Consider the following 13,578-nt stretch of genomic DNA (forward strand, 5'->3'; position numbering starts at 1 on the left):
GACACACACAATCTGGTTAGATGCTCTTTGATTCCTAAAGGTCCAAGAGTGATCACTGTTTTACGGAGGATCTGTCAACATGCTAGGACCCTTGCAAATAAGCATTTGAAAGTAAATACCTTTGGTAGCTCACATGACTGCAATAGTATTGTTATAGATCTATGGGGGCTAAATGCCTGGTCTTGGTATTGTTGGGATTTAATTAGAACATGTATGTCAAGATGGGATATCAGGCTTGCTTGTTTTAAGATTTGTGTCACACTCATGTGTATTAAGTCAGAAAGTCAGACCAAGCATGTATTGAAGCCATGTGCTAGACTTAATCCAAGTGTAACAGCTAATTAACTCAGGTAATTTCATTTTGAGGTGCTAGCCTGGAGATGAGCCATTTAGGCGACACAAAGGATGAAAAGGCAAATCTCATTTGCAAATGTTCGAGTTTCCTCCCTCCCTCAGTTGAGTATTTAATTTGAAGGACAATGCCACTGTTTTAGGGGGAGTTAGAGTTTAGAATTTTCCCAGTAGTGATGTATGGAAGTGAGAGCTGGACCATAAAGAAGGCTGACCGCCGAAGAATTGATGCTTTTCAATTATGGTGCTGGAGGAGACTCTTGAGAGTCCCATGGACTGCAAGAAGATCAAACCTATCCATTCTGAAGGAAATCAGCCCCGAGTGCTCACTGGAAGGACAGATCCTGAAGCTGAGGCTCTAATACTTTTGCTACCTCATGAGAAGAGAAGACTCCCTGGAAAAGACCCTGATGTTGGGAAAGATGGAGGGCACAAGGAGAAGGGGATGACAGAGGACGAGATGGTTGGACAGTGTTCTGGAAGCTACCAGCATGAGTTTGACCAAACTGCAGGAGGCAATGGAAGACAGGAGTGCCTGGCATGCTCTGGTCCATGGGGTCACAAAGAGTCGGACACGACCAAATGACTAAACAACAACAGAGTTTAGAATAGCAGTTAGGAGTTAAGGAACAGAGTTACTAAGAAGTAGGCTGGAGAGAGATTAAAAAATAGCAGGGTGTCTGCTTTGAATCCAATGCTGTGGCTATAGGAGAGGACAGAACCTCTTGAAATGTTATGCTGGAGAGCCCTCCATTGGATTCAGGTGTATAGATGTGTAAATAAACCATATACCATCACAGTCTCTGCAGTGCCTCTTTGTTCGAAAAGGAAGCACAGACCCTGGTAACCCTGTACTCTCACGCCACTTGGAGATTGGAATGGCATGTAACAGTATATTCAAAGGAGATTCCATTTTAATGCCAGTGATGGGCTAGATTATGCCCTGGTTCCAGTGACAGTATTTTACATGTGTATTTCAACACAGTATATAGTTCTTAAGAACAAAATGTTGGCAACCTCCAAAGTGACTGTGAGTACCATTTTGATAGTTATTAACCTTTCTAGTCAATGAAAATGGTCTCTTGAGATCAGATCAGAGAGTAATCTATAACCGAGTCTACCTAAGGAAGAGAAGAATATTATTGGCAAGCAAGGCGTGCCAAATCCACAAGGCTATTGTTGCCCAGGAGGAATCATGTCAAGAATAAACAGCAGTTGTAATCTAAAGTAAATTACTTTCTAAAATGTACATACATTTAACTAAGCTAACCTCAGAAAATGAAAAATCATATTGAACATGGTCAGAAAGAAATGCTTCTAAGCAACCCACATAGAATATATAGCTGAGGTATGACAATGGTATAGTATTAGGGTGGGGTTTAGTAAAGGTGGAGAAATATACAGTCTAAATTATTAGTTGCAAAAAAAATTCATTATGCATGAGCTAATGTTTGATGAAGTTATTTTACTATGCATTTTAGTTATGGGAAGCTATATTTTTATAATTGTTTTATACTCACTATTTTGCTGTTTTGTTTTGTTTGTGAACCGCCATAGTAAATGAAAGGCATTACATATAAAATAACAAAAATAATTGTACTTTAGGTGATTATTCTAATACAAATTTATAACTTTTCTGCCTATGATGAAGTCAAGTTAAGGCTAAACTCTTACACCTTTTATTTAGCCTTTAATACAGATTGGAAACACATAATTTATAGCATTAAGATCTGATTAAGTGTTAAATGGATGTCAAGAGAGATCTTGACAGTAATCCGCTTGGCTTTTGATGTCTAATTATCACTTTGTTCTTGAGTGAGGGGTGGATAATTGAGGACGGCAACAATAAAAACACTTAAATAGGGTGTTTATGTATGCAATTAAAGAAGACATCTTTCTGCGAGTGATTTTGCTCTAACAGGTAGATTGAGCATAAGGGAGACAGATTGTGAAGAAAATAAATAGGTTGAAATGGCTTTACTTTTTTTATTTACTGAATTAAGTGTCCGTGGCTATACACAGCTAATCTTCTTTTGTTTTGTTTTTAGCATTGTATACCTTGAGTCAGAAAACTGTATCCCAAGACAGTGGGTGTTTGGTAAAACAAATTAAGTTAGCATATTAGTCTAGTGTGTTTTTGGGTATTAAGAACACCTAATCCCAGGTAAATTCAGGTAGGAAAAGCAACAAAGGAGAGTAGCATTTTGGATACAGGATGGACCACCCTTTGCAGATTACCCAAGTCTTCTAAGGAAGCTTACTCGGAGCTCATATACATGAACACGCTAGGCAAGTTAGTGGAGGGACTTGTTTACCAATAAGCCATGACTAACCTAGGTCTCCTTCATAGTGCTGTTACAGCCTCATTGAGCACAGCAAGAGTTGTGACCATATGTTTAGAGGGCAGGAATGAGTGATGGTAAAGGTAAAGGACCCTGAACGGTTACCGCATTTTTCGCCCTATAGGACGCACTTTTTCCCCTCCAAAAATGAAGGGGAAATGTGTGTGCATCCTATGGGGCAAATGCAGGCTTTCGCTGAAGCCTGGAGAGCGAGAGGGGTCGGTGCGCACCAACCCCTCTCACTCTCCAGGCTTCAGGAGAGCCCCAGCGCCAGCCCCACAAGGTCGGGGGACAGCGGGGAGGCGGAACGCCGCCATCCCGCTGTCTCCTGATGTGGTTTGGAGGCTGACGGCGGGGAGATGCGTACTTCTCCCCGCTGCCGCCCCGCAAACTCCGGGGACAGCGGGGAGGCGCAGGGCGCCTTCCCGCTGTCCCCGGACCTGGTCTAAAGGCTGGCGGTGGGGAGAAGAGCACTTCTCCCTGCTGCCGGCCCCACAAGTGCCTGGGGGGGAAATAAAATGTTTTTCTTTATTCCCCCCCCAAAAAACTTGGTGCGTCCTATGGGCCGGTGCGTCCTATGGGGCGAAAAATACGGTAAGTTCAGTCAAAGGCGACTACGGGGTTGCAGCGCTCAACTTGCTTTCAGGCCGAGGGAGCCGACGTTTGTCCACAGACAGCTTTCTGGGTCATGTGGCCAGCAAGACTAAACCACTTCTGGCACAACAGGACACCATGACGGAAACCAGAGTGTATGGAAATGCTGTTTACATAAATTCCACAGCTTTCTAGACGACAGATTTGGGGTTGTTGCTGTTATTTATAAATAAATAAATAAATGCAAAGCAGCCTTTTCCAATTTGCTTTCCTTTTCTGCTCCTCCCCTCTTCCTTCCTTCCCTCTGTATACAATGCTAAAAAGGGGCACAAATCACTAGATTATTATCTATGTTTTCCAAATTTGGGCGGTTTTCGCTTCCCTGATACCCAATTTGCTTTGACATTTACTTCACACTACAAAGAAGTTCAGAAACAAAAGCAGTGTAAATTGTAGCTTGAACACTCTCAACCTGATTTATAGAACATCCACAACAACATGGGTTATTAAAGTTTAATATCTAATTGCTTTTAATGGCAGAGTGTTTATAAATTATAAACAATACAGCTGCACCAAAATTTAGGCAACACTTAAATGGGATCTGACACTGAACAAATTTAAAATGCATTGGGATGCTTACTTTTTCAAAACTAAATAAAGACCACACTTTTTAAAAAGTTAGTAGCAGAAAACAAATATTGTTAAATGGCTGATATGCTTCCAACACATAGTTAGTGTTTCGTTTCAAAATATACTTATCATTTAACATGCTCTTCAGCTTACTTAGAATCTGCATACAATAAATATTCCTACATTAACAATCCCAATAGAAAATTATGAAAATTCAGTGGGCACACTTCCCAACCCTATGCTTAGGATTGCAGCCTAGAGATACTAATAAAAGTATTTGAAATTTCAGACCATGGGACAAACAGTGGGGCAACTTACACCTATACCAAACCATGGCTTGTGAAGTCAAACCATAGTTGCAGGCCAAACAACAGATTGTGATATGCGATCAACTGCCAAACTAGGAACATGAAATTTTGTGCACTCTGTTTCACCCTACTCCAGATCACGTACCCTTGTTTTCACCCCTCCCCTTTAATATCTCTGCCCCTTTTGCTTATTCTTGCTGCACTATGTGGCCCAGCTCCTTCTGCTATTATTGCCTGATGTTGGAAGGTAGAGCAAGAAAGTGCCACTTCAGAACCACACAGTAGACCATTAGAGAGCTTGAAATCAAATTTTCTCCACTGTTCCACCTGCCTTCTCATGGTCTTTGAATGTGAATTGACTTCAGGAATGTTTCAACACAATTTACTGTCCACAAATCACTGTTCCTAGATTTGCAGTGATTTGTTGTGAGTGGGGAGGAGGGTGGGAGAGAAGCCATGAATCTGGTCAGAACGCAATCCTCTATCCTCCATATCTCAGAGGAGATAACATCACCACCTCTGCTATAACAGCACATAATAATGATCTCTGCTCAAAAAACTGATCTCCTGGTTAAGCCCAACTGCAATTTCTGTGGGTATTGATTTAAGCATAAACATGTTGAGAGATTAACTTGGAGAAAAAGTTACCACCATTGTTGTGCAGCTTGGGGAGCAAGAAGAATGGCATGAAGTGGAATTTGCTGCTGCACATAACTTGGCAAACTCTGGGTGACAAGTTGTTGAGCCTGGCAGCATTTAAAGACCAACTAGCAAAATAAATATTTTTTGTTTTGTTTTTCACATTGATGGGGAAAAAATATTCAGGCTGACTTTGATGGGGTTTTCCTATTTTATGGTACAAAGACATTGTGTACCATGGTACCTCGGGTTACAGACGCTTCAGGTTACGTGTTTTGGGTTGCACACTGCGCTGAACCTGGAAGTACCGGAACAGGTTACTTCCGGGTTTTGGCACTTTGCGCATGCGCAGAAGCACCAAATCGTAACCCACGCGTGTGCATTGATGGCACTGTGGGATGCAAACGTGCCTCCTGCATGGCTCATGTTCACAACCCGAGGTTCCACTGTATAGGAAATGAAGAGAATTGGGTTTCATGGCTGGGCAGAGATGTGAACCCTATTCCTACTGGACTAAGTCCAGCATTTGATCCATACATTGTACTACCTTCCACCACAGGCCCTGTCAGCTCTTTCTCACGTACTACATAGTTGACCAATTGCACTTGAAGAGATTTCTTTTAATTAATTACTATCTTTCATTGCATGCAGAGAGATCATATTGACAGACATTGATTGGGTGTATTAGACACTTGATTTAAAGGTGGAAAATTCTGTTAATTTAAATAATATTATTGATGTTAAAATGTACTGCACCCTGTAAGAATTCATCAGTTTGAATTCAGAGTTCAGGTTCAATGGTGTTTTTGCTCAGAATAAAGAACCACAACCTTGTAATGTCAGAGAAACTCAATGAAATCACGCCCAGGTGGTTGTTGTTGTTTTAAATACACACAAAACAAAACAAATGAATGCTCTTCAGGTCTTTGGATCTTTTCCTAGAGTAAATGCTGCAACAAATTACCACAACATACTTCAGAGTAAATGAGTACTCCAATGTGATGACAGGATTATTTGTCTATAAATGCTCCTCCCCTCCCCATGGATAGCAGAAAGAAAGAAAGAAAGAAAGAAAGAAAGAAAGAAAGAAAGGAAGGAAGGAAGGAAGGAAGGAAGGAAGGAGACATATTATCTGCTATATAAAATTTGACAATTCTTTGTAGTCTGAGGTCTTTTGTGTGTTTACATATATCATCTATATAAATAGGAATGCAGTTTCATCCAAAATTCATATACAAGGATCAGCAAACCATGCTGGAGGTTGCAAGTTATTTATGGTTGATGACAATTATTTTCCGTCTTGTAGAAACTAGTAGCAGTTCAACTGGAGCAGGGTGAGGTTGTTTAAAGGAAAGGCAATGGCATGAAAGGAGAATAGTATAAAGATGAGGAAAAAGAGAGATTTGGTAGGATGACAGAGTACTGGAAATGGAAAGAAGTGAAAAGTCCACTTTGCAGCATGACCTTCTGACAAAGCCATATTGATCTTCATGCATTCTTAGGGTGACTTCACACATTACACAAAGGCATAGCTGAGACGCTCACAGGTAAGGCACAACAAAGAACTGCAGCCAGGATCATGTTGCTTTTTGAACTATGTTTTTTGCAAATATGTGACTGTTACATTTGCACCAACTTACACATGTGCATTAACTGGTAACCATTAATCACTTTATAATACCAGCTACAATACATTATGGAGCAATCAGGTGATTATACAGCACATGCCTAGACTTCCGGGTTAGCGCGAACGGCTAATGGCGGATTCCCTCCGAGCTCCGGAGGGAATCGGCTCTGCTGAGGACGGGTCTTGCCGTGCCGGCGACACGGGGACCCTCAGAAACCGCAGGCGCGGAAGCCTGCGGACTTGGTGACTCGGTGGGCACCTTAAGCGCCCTCCCCGACCCACGAAGAGCCTTTTTAAAGGCTGCGGAGAGGGTACGGAGAGTGGCGTGGTGCTGAGAGTAGACCGCTACCTCAGTAGAGCGAAGCCGCAAGCCATGGCCGGAGAGCGCTGACTTTCTTCCCAAAATTTGGACTGGATAACAAAGGACCCGTGAGTAGTGGAATTTGGACTTTAAAAATTTTATCTTGTGAATTCGGCACGATCGGGGGATGTGTTAAAGGGAAGTCCGCACCCCCTCTACTTATAGACGTTTCAAAGCAAGGAACGGAGAATTAAGGCGGAATGAATACTGTTTTGAGGATTTAAAAGTTTCTCACAAATTTGATAGAACAAGACTTTTGTGCTGGAGAGAAAGGGAATTTGGAACTTTGTGTGTATCCCCCCCAAAAAACCCGGGAGTGTCCTATTTGGGTCCCGGAGGAAGAAGTGAAAGGAGTTTGACAGCTGTCAAAGAAGCTGTCAAACGGGCGGACAAAGTAAAGAATTTTGCTATTTAATAACTCTTGGAATTAAAGTTGATACATTTGGACTGAGGCGATTGGAAACAAAGTATTGATAATAACAAAGTAACAGATTATTGGAAAAGGACTACTAAATAACTGAAAGCCCCCTAGGGGGAATTAGTGACATTACAATGGCTGCAGAGGGAAAATTACTGGCGGAGATAGAAAAAATGTTTTTCCTCGTGGGAATCCTGCAGGAGCAGAGTATGGCTCTGAGTAAAGTTTTTATGACCTTGAATCCTGAAACAAACAACTCTGCGGAATGCACAAAGGAGATGTACGATAAAAATTCTGCAGCTGAGCAGGAAGAGATGCCTTTGGAATTGACAGAGAAAAAAGAAGGAGTTCAAACACTACAAGTGGAAAATATCAACCAGAAATTTGCAGCGTTAGAGTATGAGCAAGAAGACCTCTGGATTACAGACCTGCGAAAGATGAGAAAGAAGAAGAGAGAAGCCCCTGGAGTACTTGGAATATTAAAACTAGAAAGAACAAAGCAATATGATTGGGACTTTTCTCTTGAGTATGGAAAACTAGATGGTCTTTCGCAGCAAACACTCTTCAACATTCTGAATGAAAGAAAATATGATCTGACTCTGACTGAACTCCTTCGGGGTCTTAGGACCATCAAAGAGGACTACCAATATAGCTGGCAGAGAGGGACTGACAGAGAATCAGACGCCTCGGACGTGAGGAATCCGGGCTAGAAATATTTTTTGTTTGTTTTCTGGACATTTGTCTAGGAAGGGACAGAAACCGGGGCAGGGGGGGGAGAGAATAGAATTATAAAATGTTATGTTTTGTTTTACTTGGTCAATGTGACCTATAATTAATATAATAAAGGGAAAATTTGTGAAGGGGAAGTTAGATCGACCTTAAAAAAAAAGAAATTAATGATTATAAGAGAATTGGATAGTTGAATACAGATAAACAAAAGATTTTAATTTTTAAAAGCAATGTGAATATTTTTAAGAGGTTAGGTAAGAACTTGCTGAATTAATTTTGGAATTGGGATGTAAGAGGAGGGGGTGGGGGGAAGTCAATGAAAGTGGGTAAAGAAACTTAGGGTATGTAATTGTATTTGTGTGTTTGTTTGTCTTTGTCTTTGTGTGTGTGTCTGTTGTTATAAAATGTAAAAACCCAATAAAAATTATTTAAAAAAAAAAGATTATACAGCACATGCCTAATGTGAACCATCACCAAAGCTGCTTAACAGCCAAAGAGGTGACAAAGAACATGGTCACAGCCCCCAGATAGTTTTCCTGCCCTTCAAGCAGTAACATCTGTGTCCATGTACAGACACAGACTGTTTTTCTGTCCTAGCTAGTAGCGGTACTTATATCTTTGCACCAGGTAATTAACGAAGCCATTCCAATCACAAAGTCCTCTGTTCTACTAGGAGCTCTGCCCTAAAGGCTTTAGTTCACAGAGGTGTTTTGAAGCCACAGAACCCTTTGAGAATGGGAGTCTTGCTGTGTGCATGGGGGTCTAGTTCAGACTCAGTCTGCATGTTGCCTGCATATAAAGCAAAGGCTATGACACACAATAATAATAATCCTATAGTCAATGTGTCAAACAGAGCGACATTGAATAACAATAGTAATACAGCAAAATACATTTGTGCTGGTTGGAACAATGCAAAAGTTGGAATTAACTCAAAACAAAATAAGGCTGATTCACAACTCAGTATCAGACAAAATTCATGATATATTCCCTTGGCTCTTCAGTTACAAATTAATAATGTGATGCGATCCTTGTGGCCGTATTTAAATACAAGTTATATATCTTGTATTCAGTAATAAAGTCTGTGGGAAATGTTACAAACTGATAAAATGAAATGTGATAATAATGCTAATCACACCACATAGTGTGTTTCCCGAGTGTTTAATCAGTTTTGCATGCATTGCCATAGTAATCCAAACAACAACTCTGTAATGTAGGCCAGAATTAGTTCCCAATTATATATGGGAGTCATATATGCTCAGGGACATGCAGAGCAGGGTCAGTGAGGGATCTGGCCTCAGGAGAGTCCCCAAGGCCAGATAGAGAGGACTGTAGGGTTGCATTTGGACTTTGGGTGGGAGATTCCCCACCTACGGAATAGGGAATTCCTATAGCAGGTAGTCTCAAATGCTGCCTAAGGCAATACCGGACCAGGACAATGTGGAGCACCTTTGCCAGTCCCAGGCCTTCAGTCTGGATTTGGGCCAGAGAGAACAAGGAAATGAGGGCGTTACAATACAAAGGCTCTAGTGCTTTTTAAAAAATGTACTTTATCTTTTACATAGAGGATAAGTTGTAAGCAAGCACAATTTGCGACATTGCTCAACGAAACTGCAGGTCTATTAATCCTCATCACGGGACACATTTGTTAAGGCATTAACAGATGTTAAGGCATTAGCCTTAGCTTCTAGTTTGCTGGCTTTGTGGAGCTCGAGCCAATATGAGAGAGCTTTAACCTGGCTTTTTTTATCACTGAATTCATGTTGTTACTCCCATTGGTTGTTTCTTTCTTGAACGGGTTTTTATAAGGGTTTGCAGCGATGGCAGCAGCAGAACTAATTTTGCCTGCCTCTTCACAGCTGTCATAGTATTGGTTGCCTCCTAGCAGCCACCCCCTTTTAAACTATGCCATATTCTTTATCCACCACATCTCAGAATGATACAAGATGCAGCAGGCAGCTGCCAAGAATACCCTGAGGCTGCGTGATCAGGCCTCATGGTGCCGAAAAGCATTCCGCACTATGCACAATTAAACCATGCGCTGGTTTGTAAGACTGGGGGATCAAGGAACAGCTATACAAATAGCTCAGTCTGCAGAGCATGAGACTCTTAATCGCAGGGTCGTGGGTCCAAGCCCCACATTGGGCAAAAGATTTCTGCATTGCAGGGGTTGGACTAGATGACTCTTGTGATCTCTTCCAATACTGAAGCTTACCATTACTTCTTTAAATATATCACACACTTAAACTGAAGTTTCCTCTCATATACGCACACAGCCCAGAACACAGAAGTCAGAATGCCTCAAGCCACTGAGTCCTTGGATATCACTGAAAAATCTAGACTGCACAGTAGAATTCACTGTTTGCTTCTTAAGGGGAAAAGTGCTCACTTTTGAAATTACTGCCAGCTATTAATTGCCATTTAAATTAAATTTTCATATTTTAGATATGTCACACAAATCATACATCTTATTTTTCCCCAAAACAAAACAAAACTGTGTAGTATTTATCATATCTTTGAAGACTATATTTGTTAGAAGCATTTCCTGTACACTCCCAATTTGGTGTTAATAACTGAACGTGATTTATGTGTTATTTAACCATGCTTCCAATTCATCAATAAAGGTGCTAAATAGCATTGGGACTAGCATTGATCCTTAAAGCACCCCACTGGATATCTGCCCCAAAACCATTCATCAATCCTGTTGAAATCTGAATAAACTTGTATTCCTTATGCTCATAGTCAAATAGGCTGAGGGTGATTTTTCAAGGAAGGCTTTGAGGAGCAAATTATGCAGTCTCTTCTTCCACTTACTCTGACTGCTAGTTTCAGCATCAGACAAGTTAAACATTAGTCTCAGGAAATCATCCTATTTCAAATGCTGACCCTGCCTCAAAGAAGGGCAAACTAACCCAAGAAACATGAGATAGGGAACTGGTGCAGGTACAGCTTTGCAGTGAAGTCCTAGTCATGTGTATTGAGAAATAGGCCGAAGGCTGCAATCATGTAGCCTCTTGCCTGAGAGGAAATGGCATCAATGGCATTCAAATACATGCAGACTTTTATTAAGCTGCATCTTTCTGTTGATCTGTCTATGACTGATGCAACTTCTAATGCATGACCCAGTTTATAAAGCATATTTGACATTTGTGTCCTATGAACTCCAAAACCAATCTTTTTAAATTTAAAAACAATCTAATTAATTTCTTCAAATATATATATTTTTAATGCAGTTGGTCAAGTATTCCTCACAAAAATTCGAAAACAGCCTATTTTGTTTTATGCAATAAATTTTACAAGCACAGGTAAACAGATCATGCTTCTGCACATTTATATAGGCAGGATTATTCCTTCTGAATGCAGCAGCATGGCTAAAAAAAATATAAAAGTGCATTTTCTTCTTATCAAAGGTGCTCAGTGTGAGAGAGAAAGAGATTTGCAGTGTGGCGAAGTAAATAAGCAAAGAGATAATAGCACTCGGTTTCTCTTGAGGTTTGTTTTCCCACACACACAAATTGCAAATGACATCCAAGGGACAAAATTAGGTACAATTATCTTTGCCCAAGAGCAAGCAGATGGAATAGATCACCTTTTAAAGGCCCCTATAATTATAGGATTTTTGATCCTGCACTTAACCAACCAAATTGGAATTGCTATCATTAATGTACAAGACACATATGGAAGGGTGACCTTGAAGAGGTCACACATAATGTGGAATGTTATTATCTGTCATGAATGAGACCTCACACACACACACACACACACACACACACACACACACACACACTACCACCCAATTATATGCCATTAGGTTTTTATACCAAAATGGGTTATAAGCTTTCAGCCACAAATCAACACATGCTAAAACTCATGCAAACCAGTGGATGTGTGTACACGCGCGCACCCCCCCCCATCTATATTTTCTGGAGCATTAAAGCAGCATTCTATACGTATTTAAAATGGGGGAGTTTTCTGCACCTCAGACCTATTTCTGATTTTTAAGGGTGCTAGTTTTGCGAAGGACTGAACCTTTCCCTGTTATATGAATCTACAGCACTAGATGCAAAGTTTTACTACTGAAGTAAAAAGCCTGATGCGGTTCTGGACCGGGGTATCTGAACAGCTGCCTCTCCCTCTACATCCCACCTTGTTCACATAGATCTGTTAAAGGTAGTTTTACATGCCCCTGTGATAAACCATGCTTTGACCCAAGCGCTTGCGTTTTAGCGTTACCGCACCAGTGTTGTGGATTTTTCTTCCCTTAAAAGGAAGGCTGCTCCAACGTCGTTACAGCTGATGTTTGCTGAAAAACTTTACTTGTCTCCAAAGTTTTCCCAATTTTATCTTATTTATGCAGTTATTAGTTCCTCTTGTAGTTTCTTTTTAATGTCTTAAAACTGTTTTTATGATCTGGATTATGTTTTATATTATGTTTGTGTACTCCACTTTTAAAGCTGGTTTCTTTTTACAATAAATTTTGGATTTCTTATATTTTATTGTCTGGTGGAGATTTTTTAAACTGAAGATTGTAAGCTGCTTTGGGGACATTATTATCATCATCATCATCATCATTATTATTATCATTATTTTATTTATCCCCAGCCACTCTGGGCGGCTTACAACAGATATAAAAGCATAACCAAACATCACACATTGAAAACTTCCCTATACAGGCAGCCGCAAAGCTGTTTTTGCCATCAAAGTTGTGGAGTGGAGATCTGGAAGGAGCAAAGATCCAGGAGACAGGGCAGGAAGAGGCAGGGCAGGTCTTTTTGAGGAATGCCAAAGGTTCAGAACAACAGAGGACCTCTGCAGCTGGATCAGGCCAGTGGCGCCTTTGGGACAGCATCCTGCAGGTGCCCCAAAGGGAAGGAGCCCCAGAACAGCACCGGACTGTGGCAACCCTCTGCACAGCACTATTCTTCGAAAAGCAGGGTACATTAAAAACACACACCAGATGAATGACATTTTTTTTCTTACCTGTGAAGCCATGTGGGCACACACATTTAATTTGTGGCTGCAACTTTGACTGGCTTACATCAACGCAAGTAGCCCCAGCATAGCAATTGTCTGGGTAAATTAAGCAGGCATGTTCCACAAATTGACAAAATTCTCCTGTCCATCCAGGAGCACAGAGGCACTAGAAAGAAGAAGGGTAGCTTGACTAATATTGCATCTGACATTATCATGCAAAGTAGAGGCACAGATGAATTGATTTATGGTGTCTATAGTCAATTAATAAACTTTGCATGAGTACAAACATATTTCACAGAAAATTTGCTGATTGATTTTACATAATGCCCAAATCAGTTTGTTAGTAAATGGAATGGAGGAAAAAGAGTGCATTGCAAAATGACTGAGCCTGCAATGCTAATGCTACTTACCTTGGAATAAGCCCCACTGGATTCAATAGGACTTACTTCTAAGTAAATATGATTAGGGTGGCAATATAAGGGAAGCATTTCAATGGAAAACCTAAATGAAAAAATGCATTGTTGTGCCATGATATATAAACCTGCATTCTATGAATTCTGTGGCCCATTCACCTGCTCAAAAAACAACAACACACAAAAAACCCCAGA

This window comes from Podarcis erhardii (assembly GCF_964252035.2).
Source record: "Podarcis erhardii genome assembly, chromosome: 3".
Classification (NCBI taxonomy): domain Eukaryota; kingdom Metazoa; phylum Chordata; class Lepidosauria; order Squamata; family Lacertidae; genus Podarcis; species Podarcis erhardii.